We start from the raw sequence: 14,972 nt of genomic DNA on the forward strand, positions 1-14,972 counted from the left end.
AATCAGGAGATTTTATAGACAAATATTATATGATAGACAGATTTAATAAACCTAATAATCTTGAGTTACAGACATTGCCTTATCTGGGAACTCATCAGGTTTGACCTGCTTCTCCGGGTCAACATCCGAATACTCCGGGTCGTGGGAGGAGGGTCTTGACACACCCCACTCCCTGCCCCTTTCCCCCTTAAATGGCGGTGTTTCCCACAATGTCAGCGGGAACGCCCACTGACATCAGCAGGACCGCCCACTGACATCATCAGGATTGCCCACCCGCAAGGGTAGGCTCCGGGTAGCCGGAGCCTAGAAGTTCCCAGGGATGATCACGACGAATGCATTAGCAACCTTTATTGTTCAAATTCTATGTCATTTTTTCATCTTACAGTTAAAAAAAAAATCATAACAGATTTCCTCTTAAAATTGTACTTCAGTAATAAAACACATATACAGGGCCTGAACTGGCCATCTGACCCACATAACAAATGCCCCGGTGGGCCGCTGCCCAACCATTCCATATACCCCCGAACTGCCGCTCTATGTGAGCTTAAAGAAGTAATGTGTGGCCTGTCATAAACAGCCGTCGGCCACCCTGACGCCATTGGGTGGCAGCTGGCCTTGAAGTGCCATGGCCTCATGGTTATACCCAGTCCGGCCCTATATTTCATTATTTGTGACTACAATATAAAGATTTTAAGTGAAATGACGCTTATATCTTATAGCCTCAACTGACTGAGGAAAATAAGACATTTCATACTTTAAACAAACAAGATAATTTCTATTGACCATATATGGTAAAAATTATATACTATTAAAAAGAAACTATTCTCCAACATGTCAGGACTTCATAGCTGGGTTATTCTGAATTTAGCTGCTATAAGCTGCACATTTTTGTCAAATCTTCCCCGAGGCGCAGAAAACACATTCCTTCTATTATCATTGGACCCAATTGCTTTCTTAATAGACACAGCGGACAAGGTGGGCCGTTGTCCCTGTCCCTTCTGGAATGAGCGTCAGATTTCAGGATTAACCAAACTGCCACGAAGAGCCAATGGGCTGTATTCACCATAACGAGACTTCATAATGAATCATGACGAGTGAACCTCAGTGAGCATCTCCTGCGTAAAGAACTTTGTCCTCTACAGTGCATAGTCATGTAGATTGGGATAGCCGTGTTAGTCCAGTAGTGTAAACTGGACTTGAGGTTGATATTCTTGAAAGCGCCCACCTTAAAATATGATAGTCCAATAAAAATGTATTATTTTATGATGCGTAGTTTAATCACTGAGGATTTTTGAAGATGACCTCACCAATTCAGCCATACATTATGCAGGCCTAGCTGGTGAAACCTATCTTGGTCACCCATTAATGATACTTTTGTCTTGGTTTTCAGGCCTGCAGTCCTATTAATCTGCTCCACTGTCCTGTTTTTCTGGGTAGCGGGGATCATGGACTAGTTGAGGAAATCCTGACCGGACAAGAGAGACGTAAAATCATAGCCCTGAATGTGGCCGCCTCGCAACACTCTGAAGCTGAGAGGGTCTGAGGTAGCTCTTCTGGCAAGGTCCTGTCCTGACCCTGCCTCTGACCACCTCCGGACCCAATAAAGATGCACTGGCCTGGACCTCCGAAATGTTGGAGGGGTATGCTTTATAAGACATAGCGAAGGTGAAACCACAACTTCCCAGCGAACTCCAGCGTTGGTGAATACACCCCAACTTTTTCCAACATTAAGACAAAGTTATGAATAACTTTTTGGGGTTGGTGAGATGTCTCACTTCTGTTGGACTCTCTTCTCCTGACATTCATAAAAAGCCAGCTGAACTTTCCAGTCTTTCGCAAACCTGACATTGATACTGATATTAACAACGGTCACCTTATGTTGACAACCAACCTGGTTCAAGGTAATCACTGTCTTTCCCTGCAAGTCAAATAGGTGGGTGTATTCCTAAGCATGCGTCACCAGTGATAAAGCAGGGCACCAGTGCGTACGTAACACTGAGACTCTATAGTGATCTTCATCCACAGTATACTCATAAAATAGGATTATTCTGCAAAATGCATTGGTCTTTCAAAAATATGCAAATCTTCATATCATATAATGTTAAAACAACCTTAACCATTGTAACCTGAAATAAAGGCGGACAGAGAAGGATACCGGATATGGAGAATAAATAATTAAATATTTCTCTTTAATGGAAATCTGAGATCCCAGATCCCTCCAGCTCTTGAAAAGTTAAAGGTTTTATTTTATCGATCAGTAAATCCATTCTTTTGATGAAAGAGACTAATAAGCTTTGTGGGTCTAAACATGGCTACTCTGACAATCACAGATTTAATGCCCAGGCTTTCTAATTTTGGAAGATTTACTCATAGGTCAAGCAATTTTATCAAATTATTTCTATTTATTGATCTTGAGAAGATGAGAGACCTTCTTGTTGCACTCCAGCTGCCGTCAAGTACAACTCCCACCATACCCTGGCTTACTGGCTTCTGTATTCTGAGACAGCAAGGACGGGAATATCTTATTTCACCCAATTTCAGAAATCCTTTTCATCAATGTACATGTAAATCGTGAACACAAATACAGATTTTACCAAAATTCTCAATAATCAACAAAAGGGAAGCAGGATAAAATATACCCATATGTGAACCAGAGTGCCTTGGTTAAAATGACTAATAGGACTAGGACCATGATCAGGCATCGCTGCAATAACGCCTGCTATATTTCTGATTTTTTTTCTAGATAGATTTTGTATTTGCCCAAAAAAAAAAACCACGCCAGAATTTTAACTACAAGTCATCACTAGTGCTAACGCGAGTCAAAGCAAAGTCAACTCTCACCTTGAGCAAAGACACATGGCTACACATGTCAAAACAAATATATATTCTCTTTGGATACTAAGTTAGCCAAAAGATATCAACTTGACTCTACTTGTCTCCTGTTTTTTTCCACTACTAATGCGGTAATATCATTGGATTTATAATCATTCCTGCCTCTTTCAGTAAAGAAAAAATCTCTTCAATGCTGAGTCCTAGAAAGACGGGGGCAACGTAGAGTCTGATAGCTCAACAGTGAAATGCGTCAAGTTAGAAGGTCGGCTTGCTCCCGGTAATTATCTGTCATATTATGAGATACACCAAAAGGGTTTTCTGCTCTTCTACTGCTAAATTTACAGAGGGACAATACAAAGATGGTCTCCATCACAAGATGCAGTCTTGGATTTAATTTAACTCTGCCGTGCAAAGCCATTAAATGCAATAAGTTCATAGTTTATTTAACTGGAAGAATCTGAAAAAGAGACCTCTTAGGTTCCAAAAGTTTATGTATCTTTATATCTGTGTTGGCCCAAATAAAATGTATTAACTTCAACTAAAGACTCTATGGCCTCTTGGGCTAATATGGCTATATCCATTTCGTATTATCAAAGCCTTGCCTGACTGATCTAAGATGACCCAACTTGGCTCCATTGGGGAATTAGCACCGGATGTATGTGGTTCCTATCGAGTTTCACTGTTCCATAGAACTCTTAGACTAACTTCCAGGTGCAGAACAATCATGCAAAGAATAATATCCCACTAAGTAGTTCCCCGAAGCATTATCACCTTAGAGATGCATTCTAAGTACCTTTGTCCTAAATTACACTTTTCACTTATTAAAAAAATAACTTCTCTTTGAATATTATTCTGCAAACTGTGATACATTTTACAATCTCTCTAAACCATAAAGACAGCAGTGACCCAAATGATAGAAATGTCATACAAATCTAAGTGAATGTTTAGAACCTCAAGACCATCAAGTAAGTAGATATACGGCAGTAGGTACTACTAGCCAGCATAGACCTCACCAATACAGTGATTTGCCCCTGGTAAGGTGGCACAGGGGCTACAACCCCCTGTCTGATGCCCTAGACTAGTTTACTGGTGTAACCCTTTAAACCAAAAAAAGATGGATCAAGAGAAACTTGACGCATGGTTTTTGGATGCCAGCAAGGATCATTGTGAAAACTTGGAAACCAAGATGCACAGTAAATCAATCAGACCCCGCGAATCCCTATCTTTGTAAATTGCCTTGCAAGACCTGAGTATAGGCCAGAATGGCCAACATGACCAAGAATGATAAAAAAACATCAGATCTCCTCAAATTGCTGATCATTTAAGAGAAAAAAAAAAGCTCTGGATGCCCATTAATTTATTAATAAAGTCGGGTTACTTGAGCCACAGAATGATAGATGTTCTTCAAAACCCTTTTGAAACCCTCTTGGAATAATCCATGACCAGTGCATCTGGTTTCCATGATGTTTATTGCTAGCGTTTGTTTTTATATATATCTTGCTTCCCTTTCTAAAAATTGTCAGCCTGTAAAGGAACGTATATTATGGTCCAATAAGAGTCATTGATCGGTAAAATGATCATTACTTTCTTGTTAACAAGGAATTATGTGTATGTCGGGGCTGAGGTCTTGGTGCCGGAGCAGATAGAGGACCATTGTCCCAGTACACCTTTATATGGGGGGGTTTAGGGTTTGTCTTGAGTTCCATAAGTCCTACTTCAGACGTATTAACTTTTCTGGTTAGGTAGACCCATTATTTAGTGTCCTACTGAAATAGTATTTGTCTCTCATCTAAATCATATTTGTATCGCTCCGTTGACATCCCATTTTCCGAACAGTGCTTTTAAGAGCAGTACCTACCTCTTACAGTATCTGCCAGATAATCAATTTGTACAAGCCATGGATATAAATGTTCCAAAATCTATTAGCTGACAGGAGGTCCATTTTTATAACGAGTAATCAGGGTCACAGAGGTAACAAGCAGAGTGTCAAGATTAGACAGTCTACGGTGATTTAATTTCTAGTGTGCCCTTCCTAAATCGATGCTTGAATACAGGTGATCCACTCCCTATTTAACAGAGATCCAGCTGTGACATTCATTTGCTGCCATAGAAAACACAAGGGTTAATAGGGTACATTTCCTATATTTTTGTGATTGTATCAGAAGGAAATAATCCGCAAAACAGAAACTGCTTCCTTTTGCTCAGCATTCATTGCTTTTTTTCATATCAAGCGTTCAGAATATTAACTAAAATTCAGTAAGTTAATATTATCAGATAATAAACACACGGAAAGTCCAATAGTCCGCTGACTCACTTGGCTTCATAACAAGTAATAAGACGTGAAAACAATCCGAAAACTAACTTGAGTAACCTCAGCAACATATACTTTCTGGGGCAAAGATATAGATATATATTAACTTATATAGCAATTAATCATATGGCAAATGTGATAATACTGTCAGTATACTCAATACTCACTGATACTATTACCATAAAATCATATTTCTATTCTAATCACACTACAAGAATATACTTTGTCCTGAATACAAATTCTATAGATGAAACACCTATAATATATATATATATATATATATATATATATATATATATATATATTTATATATATATACAGAAATATATATATATATATATAGATACAGCAATATATATATATTTACAGAAATATATATACATATATATATATATACAGAAATATATATATATCTCTAAATATATAAATATACAGGGGAAAAAAATATATATATACAAAAATTAAAAATTCACATAATTTGTATCACTTGCCAATGTTCCCAAAATTCAATGAAACGGGGGTATATATATATATTTATGTTTACATACCTGGTGTATATCCACAAGAGAAGAACCTCTGGAAACAATTGAGGCCAAATTAATGTCTTCTTCTCCCAAACTTTTCCTTTTTATAAATGTTTGCCCTCCTACACCTATTTACACGTCCTCCAAGGTGTGTTGACGCTGACTGATTCTTTAAGAATGTTGAATTTTTCTTTTTATTGAATGACTGTATCCCATGTTCCCTGCAGTCCCTTCTTTTGCAGACAAGTCTTGACAAAGGTGTGGCATGGTTTTAAGTTTTTTTTCGCCCCACCCAATAAACTTTCAACAAAAAAAAAAATCTGCCTCCAGGTTGCAAACTCTGAGCGGAGTTGCACCTGCCTGTATAGACAGATTAAATATACAAAGAAAGGCTGGAGAAGAGAAGAAAACCTATACACTAAGGGAATGAGTTTTATTCTACTTAAACATTTAAGGGAGCCTTAACACAATGCAGCGTCTAGAGATGTCACGCAAAGTTATTTTATATCGTCACTTTAAATTGACAAGCACATTGATGATGTCATTCATATGACCTCATGCGCATGTACCTGGATATGGGTTTTTTTGAGCAGTCTGCCTTTATCCATTAAAAAAAATTATAATTACAAATTAGTAGTGGTATTTGGTTGCCGTGGTAATGTTCTATCATGCACAAAATATGTATTTTGGGATGGGACTTGCAGAATAGGCAGAGCCTAAATGTTAAGGGGTTGTAATGTTGAGGGTGTTCCGTAAACTCCCTCTAGGAACAAGTTGTAGCAAATGAAATTGTCATCATCAGTTTGTCATTAAAGATTGTTACGTGTTTCATTGTGATGATTGGCTAAAGTTTGCCATGGAGCCCTGCTTGCTGATCACAGTGTGATGGCACCCACGATATAGGAAAAATTTTAAGCACAAATTTTACTACAGGTTCTTTTTATCTATCATCGCTGATTATTATTATGCTTTATGTATTTATATGATTTTAAAAGAAGGCCCTACTTCTAAAATGATGTAGAATTTTCGCCGGCTTCATCAAATATGGAAAAGGGGAATATTGGTTTAACAAACATTTGGTAAAAATGGCAAAAATAAATCTGGTCCTTATTTCTTGAAAACCCCCAGGCCTGAAGGGGTTATAGAGACTTTTATTACAGATTATCTAGCAGGAAAAGTATTTTGCAGCATCTAAATGTTCCTTCTCACCTCCCTAATAATCACGCACATTTACGCAGACACACCCTGGCAAACCACACACTGACACAGACACTCTCAGTTTTCTGGGCTTTGCAAGAGGGCAGGAGAGTGGGTTATACATTGTAGCGAGGCAGACAAGCACTTTGCTCAATCATTTTTAAATAAACTTAAAAAAAAAAAATTTTATGCTTCAATTACATAAGACCCTAAACTTGACCATTGTGCTTATAATGGCAACCACTATTCAACCTTCGATGCAAAGGAAATATGCACTGCAAAGTACATGTATGATCGTTCCTGCTCCGTGTTCAAGCACATGTGACTGCTGACCTAATATTAACAGTCATCCCAGAGATGGAAGCACTTGGACAGAATTAGTAAAAATCAAAAACATATTTTTCATTGTTCCATTTAAAAAAAGGTGAGTGCAACTGTCTCTTTAAGAAGAAATAATAACATAGAACATAATCATAGGAGAAACATAGAATTTTACAGCAGATAAGACTCATTCGGCCCGTCTAGTCTGCCCGTCGTTCGTATACATCGCATTCTAAATACATAGACATTAATATAAGTTTGGTCCCCCCTTTGCAGCCACTGTTCTGGGAAGAGTTTTTCCAGAAGATTCTGTGTGATTTTTTGGCCATTCATCCAGTAATGGGGTTGAGGTCAGGGCTATATATATATATATTTAATTAATGTCACAAAATGCTTTTTTTCATATGTAGCATTTAATATTTAATTGAATTTAAAGTAACTTCAATATCAAAAACACATTAAAACATTTTTTTTTGCATTTAGGGTCGTTTAGTACCGGTACATTACATAACATCTTCAAATATATTATAGAACACTCTTCTTGGGATGGAAGCCGGAAACGATTGCTCCAGACCCCCGGGTTATTTGAGTCATTACATTTTTTTTTTATGAACTATTTGACGTCGGTAAAAGGTGGGACTAGAAAAAATATGCTAGAACTTTTCCTCAACCATAAATGGGAACCGGAACTTTTTGTAATGGAATTGATTGTAATCGAACAGAAGGGCTTCTCTAAACACCCTGGTTTGGTAGTTATAATGAAAATGTTTTTGGGGTAACAGAATGTGTGATAAAGATAATCAAAAGGGAAAAACGGGAAAAGTTCCCCTAAATAACATTAAAATGTTGAAAAATTAGTGTTTAGTTATTATTTATACAGGTTAATATTGTTTATAAGGGGTGAGCCTAGGGCTAGTGGTGCATGGATGCTGTATTTCTTTGGCACCCCCTGGGACGTAAAAGACATGCACATACTAACATGTAAGCTCGCTCTAACACCCACTCATTCTCGTACCATACACTAAAACATACACACATTGTCTTCATCCTTTCTTTCCCCTAAATCTAGGTCACCTCTTACACTCTAACACAAAACACTGACACACAATCATCATGCACTAACATAAACACACTGAAATCAAATACTAAGACACATATGCTAACGGAATTCACTAACATACACACAAACACTCTAACACCATTTGCTGACACACATGCTAACATCATACACTAACACACACCCTAACACCCCATACTAACACAGTAACACATGCACACTCTAACACCTTACACTTACACATTCAGACACTACACAATGTACTTGCACATACATACACACATACACTCTAACACCATACACTTAAACATATGTACATACACATACCCACTATAACACCATATGCTTACACATACATACATACAGGCATTATCACTTATACATACATACATACAGACACACACACACTCTACCCTGCTCTATGCCCCCCCCACATTGTGCGGACGTCTAGATGCCACGCATGTGTGGCACCCACCTAAGCGCTGGTGGGACCTGCCTGAAGTCACTTGTCCTTTTAAAGCCTTTATTTCGAGAAGCAGATGTCACATCAGCGTGAGAAGAGACCTCTGACCCCATTCGCAAAGATCCCTACTTGGGGCTCTGCATTACAATAGGATGGGACAAAAGTGTGAACAAAAGAAAATATACATGTCTGTATTCAAATAAAAAATGTCTAATGTTAAAAGAACTGGACATGAAAAAAATGTTTTAATGCGTTTTTCCCACTTCGGGGGGCACGATGAAGCTTGCAGTCCTCGCTTATATACAAGATGTATGTATGCTGTCATGTTTGGTAATAATTACTATGAAGACTGTGCTGTGACACGAGCCTCTGTACAGAACAGGCTCTGACATGATTATATTGCTTGTGTCTTACGGGAGAAGATGATTAAAAATACTCTTTGTTAATTTATCGCTATATTTGCTAAGGGATGAGTGCACTTAGGGTAATTCCATAAAATATTTAAACAGCCATTACAGTGTCCACTAGTTCTGTAGAGATTTCATTTAGTTCAGCACCTTGTTGTTCAACCTCGAGCAACGAAGGATGGGGGTCAACAGAGGACAATGTACGGAAGGTTGATGAATTGCGAATTCACCATGAACTCCAACTCGGTACCTGCAATTTACTGCATACACTGTCTTTCAAATTTAGCATATGTAATACTTGGAGGTTAGTGAACAGCTCCCATACCCTCCTCTGTAAGACAGCTTGGCCCCTCAGCTGAGGATACAATCAGTAAACCACAAAAGGCTGTGGACCTCACAGCTGTGCTTCCACCCGTGACCACTGCAGAAGAAAGGAGCCAGTGTCGAAGATCTACAGGGTCCCTTCACACAGGACCAACCAGAACAACCAAAAAGCAGAAGAACTTGCGCACAGGGTTCAGCGCAAGAGTAAGCGCCATGGATACTAGCGCTGGCATATCCATAAAATATACCCGCGTCGGACACTTGTGTGCAAGGTCTTCTTTTGCATTTTGGCAGAAGATAATGTAATCTTATTTTGGCTATTTTTGATAGCTGGGTATGTAGCAGGGAGGAAAAATAAATAGCTTGGTCCAAAACTGCACACAGCTATGTACACATAAAGGCTTAAGGTATTATAAAGCCATTAAAATGAGTTATCAGGTAACAGAGGAACGAGAAATCTATGCTAACAGAGGCATGGATTTCTTTCTATCCTTTGGTCACCCAGCACACTGGTTGTATTTGTATTAGAATACATTTCTAGTATGTAGAGAATCTACGGGACCTGATTAACTGTGGAGTACATGGTCCTTCAGGAATTGCCCCATGGCCTCGGAGTTCAGGGCCTTGCTTATTTACCTAACCCTACCCGTGGTCAGCTACATGGACCTGAATCATTGATACCCCATGCATGTGGTTATAAGGGATGAATCATGAGCATTATTATTAATCATATTCGATTACTTTGCTTCTGCTAACCCCAGGCTATGTTTTGAATGCCAGAAAATGTCCTATGTTCAGATGAGTCACCTCTGAAATGATTTAACCTATGTAAGAGGAATGCAGCGAGGGAAACATGGTGATAAAAGGCTGCGGCATTGGTAACATTAGGGAAATATGATTAAAATGTAACCAGCTGTAATAAAATATAATGTGGAACATGATGATCGACAGAGAGCATTGAGTTTATACACCTATTGTAGTTCTGCCTGGACATGATAGGTAAAATGTATCAGTCATGAAAGTTTATTAACACAGAACGATAATTAGGGCTTTTCCGGAAATCCAAGTTGCCCTCACTATCAGATTATATCATTTGCTACCCCCTCAATTGACCAGCAGTGTAAATTAGGTTTGTGCCTCTGGTTCAGGCCCAAAAACTCCACTTAGTTTAATAAAATAGCAACAAGTGATATACTGTAGCACCAATATTAATATCTGTACGCAAAACTTTAGTGAAATATCCGGACTTAACTTCTCTTCAAGGACAACCAGGTGGAGGAACCCTCTCTCCTTACAATAAAAGTGATTGATGGTCACTGGAGCCCAAACACTCTCCTACCATGACATCTGAAATCAAGTCTCCATTTGTAAATACTAACTCCAGAACAGCATCCTTCCTTGTGGGCTTCCCTACCAATTGCCTAAGAGACAGTCCCTGTAAGTAATTTAGGATGTCTCTACTCCTGACTGACCCTGCTGCGTGGTTCCTCCTATTATACTTAGCTTAATATGCAATCAGATGATGTTTATGAAGACTTCATAACTACATCTCGTCCTACGAGCATCTTCACGGATTGCACCAAGCTTTGGGCTTGACTATAGCTCATTGCTTATTGGCATTCTGTATGCTCCCTAGACATATCTTGCCATAAAGAGCCAGCTCGGTGTGGTGATTGTTCAGGAAATTCCAGTAGCATATCACATGACTGACAACAATGGCCGCCTCCTGGTTTGCGGACAAAGGATGTTTATTGGAACTAAATAAGATAAAACCAGGTTTTTGTGAATACTGACCAACATTACTGAATGCGGTACTGGCGTTTATTGCTCGAGGACTTCCCCTTAAAAGAACTTTGGGACGGTAAATTGTATCCAAACCACCTTTGTTATTTTTCCTCTCAAAATGTTAAACAAAAATCTATTCTACTATTAGTTTTCAGGCTTTGTTTTCCTTTTCCCTACAACGTGTGTATTTGTAATCAATAAGGATAAAATGTTTGAAGGATGACACATCTTCTGGAGATGCGCTACTGGTGATTAACCGAAAGTATGCATTTTTTAAAATATCTCTGATAAAAATCAAAAGTATCTTGATTCTTGACATATTTTACCATTGTTGCACCTGCGCTCCTAAGGCGTTTACTCTATTTCCAGTAGAGACTTGTAGGAAAAACCAGTGACAGTCATTATAATGAGAAAACACATTCCACAAAGTATCACAAGATAGCAACATAACTTTAAAACCTGAAAAAGCTCTTATTATTGTTAATTAATAATTTATCAGTGTCCCTATGCCACTGGTCCTATACCTTTCATCCAAGCATTTTTTAATGGTGGTATTGAACCTACTCTGCTGCATTCCCAGTACTGTTGAATGACCAAACCCTCCCAAGAAATAATTATTTAAGCACATAAGATTTTATTTAATTGCAGGGAAAACGTCATTGTCATGTGACAATGAAGAGCTCATAGAATGTCTTGACACTTGGGACGAATCTGTGGTTAATGGAAAGTCTATTGATAACCTTGCAGGAACTCGTACAAGAACACATGCTGAGCCATTGTTGAAGTCTGTATATTTTTTCGATGGGTCAAGCTTTTAGAAGTTGCAGAACTGACCAGTTTAGAGTCTGCAGGGAAGTCTGTGCTTGACGGAAAGCAAAGTGGATTCATGGCCAAAATAAATGCCAGTTTAGGATAGCTGGCATTTATTTTATGATTGACAGGTACCATCAGCAAAAAAAAATGTCTCTTACATTTCTGAAGGTCTAGTTCTCAAACTGTTTGACCGCAAATCAGTTAAATGGAGAGAAAATATAACCTACTGGGCAGAGCTGCCATCAGGCTGCCATCAGGGCCAAACAAGGGGGCTCTCACGCAGGGCCGCATTGAGGCGGGTGACACGGCACCCAGTAAAAGGGGCACCCAGTGCAAGTGTGACCCCCACGTAGCAGGGAGACAGCAGTGGGTGGGTGTCAATTTATGGCGTTATCATGAGTGTATGTGTCAGCTTATGGTGTTGGAGTGTCGGTGGTGAGGCTAGGATTAGGAGAGGAAGAGAAGGAGAAAGAATGTGAGTGTGTATGTATGAATGTATGTATGTATGTGTACAGTGTTAGCGTGAATAGGTGTTAGAGCGAGTTAGTATGTATGCGTGTTAAAAGCATAAGGTGTGCTAATGAGAGGAATATAAGGCTGGGTGATGGAGCATGGGCAGAGCAATGGGCGAAATAATGGGATAGACATAGGGGCCCCAGCTTTTAGTCTGTACTGGATCCCAAGATTTCTTATCGCTGCCCTGTAACCGGAGTTTGGCATTTTCTGTATATATAAGATTCCATGCGACCAACAAAGAAAGAGATCTGTCATTCCCAGTAACGGTATGAAGGGAAGTGACAATTGTGCAGCTTTGGATAAGTACATTTTGCGTACAAATATAGAGTTGTATTTTTTTTGTATGAGTCTTGCTAAGGTATTTATACAGCTTTCAAAGCACTGACTCGGAGCCAAATAAAAGGACATTTATGAAAAAAGAATGAAATGTGATACCTCCAAACACAGAGCTGCTGAACTTCCATATGATCCACAAAAAGAAGAGCATCAGGTTACTGAGAAATACGCTCTGTAGTCTGAACAACAATAATTGACTCTATGCAAAGACCTTTATACAAAACCTGGTTTGATCTAATATGAAGTAGTATTCTTTACAGAGAAACTTACAGAGGAAACAGGCAGACTTGATGGGGCCGAATGGGTCAGATCAGTCGTCAAATTCACATTTACATTTAATATGTTTTTCAGCAACAGCGTATCCGTGTCTGGTTTTTATCTCACATGACCAGTGTCCCCAGCAAAAATACAAATCAAGCAATATTTTACATGATTTTATTTAGTCTAAAGGTTTGGGCAATAATGTTTGGTGTTTCTAATGTGGTATCTGGTTACAAAAGTAACAGAGTGCGTAGAACTGCAACTTGAAGTATTAGACAATCGTTTCTTTTAAGGCTAAACAAAAATCTTGTATTCGTTTAGGATGAATATGAATGAGAACCTTGCGCAAGCACAGTCCTGAGAATGAGACTTATTCAGCCGAACCTAATGTGGATTTGTCATTTGGATTTTTCCCTTAATATTTATAAAAAATAAGTATAGTTATAATAATACTAAATTGTTGTTTCTGCTGCTGTAGAAAGTATTTAACCCTGTATTCGTATGACATCTATATATATATCTTAGTAGAGAGTTATCACTTATTGCAGTACCATTTCAACCAAAAAAAAACATGTTTTACTATAAAAAGCTTCTTGTAAAGTCTTTTTTTAAACAGGTATATTTTAGATACATCAGAGCTTCAAAGTACCAAAATTTAAATCGTCATCTCTCAAATTAAAACAGTTCCCTGTGTGTTTTTGTCCTGAAGGCGAGAAAAACTTGTAGTCAAACTAAGTATAGGTTCCTTTTTTTATCAGATTTTAATGAGTCGCTCTAAGCACGTGTTACATACTGCTTTGTGCGCATTCCCTTTAACAATTAACCCTTTATACGGGGTTGTCCCCGGCACTGAAAGATGTCATTGTGTGACTGATTTTCTGCTTGCCAAGGTGGGGTAAAAAAACACGACTTCAAAGCGTATGAACTGAAAGGAGGGTGTGTATTCTTCTCTTTCATAACAAAAGGTTTGAGAGAGATCACATGTATGATATCAAAGAGTTTGGCGTATGAGAGGTATGGTGGTCTGGGCTTTAGCAGGGGTGCCTTTGTGAATGCTTGGCGTACCAGGCCAGTATTTGGCATCGGCAGACCAACTGATCTCCAAGTACACAATTGGAACCTATGCATTATACTTTCAAACATTAAAGGGACTGCCTGAGACCCCCCGCCATAGAACAATGCATATTAAGTGTTTAAATTGAGTATGGATTAGCACATCAGCACCTTTAAGCATTAGAGAATCGATTCTTTAAAGGGGACAGTCCACTGCTCCCCAAGAACCTTGCATCGGTGCTGTGGCTGGATGGAGATGAATGCAACTACTACAAAGTAAAGGACTCAGGGGGCCAAATGTCTAGATAAGATCCATCTATACATTTGGATGCAAAAACTGTAATTACAATGCAATACTTAGCCAGGACCGGAAAGGCAATCACGAGACGGTCCTGCCACTTTAAGGCCAGCGGCCGCCTTATGATGTTGATGTTGTTGACGGATACATTTGCACGGCAACAAACTACATTTTAATGCTCACCTAGCGTACAGACGGGCATTCCCAGCTTCTGGCCGCACATCTGCCGCTAGGGCGAGTATGGTGTGTCGATGGCCAGCTGCCCACTTGGCATTTGCCTGGTGCGCCAGTCTTGGCCTGCACTAAACTATCATATGCACTAAAGTTCATATGAGGGCCGGCATTTGGCTATGATTGTAGTTCCCGGAGTTATCTGCACTTTACTGCATGTTTTTGTACAGAATTGGGAGGTACAAGCAAAATAATAGACTGCATCTTAAAAAAAAGATGAATCCATCAAGTTAAATATGAAAC

The sequence above is a fragment of the Sceloporus occidentalis genome, unplaced genomic scaffold (genome assembly GCF_023333645.1).
Source record: "Sceloporus occidentalis isolate IW3139 unplaced genomic scaffold, rSceOcc1.0.p SCAF_50, whole genome shotgun sequence".
Lineage (NCBI taxonomy): Eukaryota > Metazoa > Chordata > Lepidosauria > Squamata > Phrynosomatidae > Sceloporus > Sceloporus occidentalis.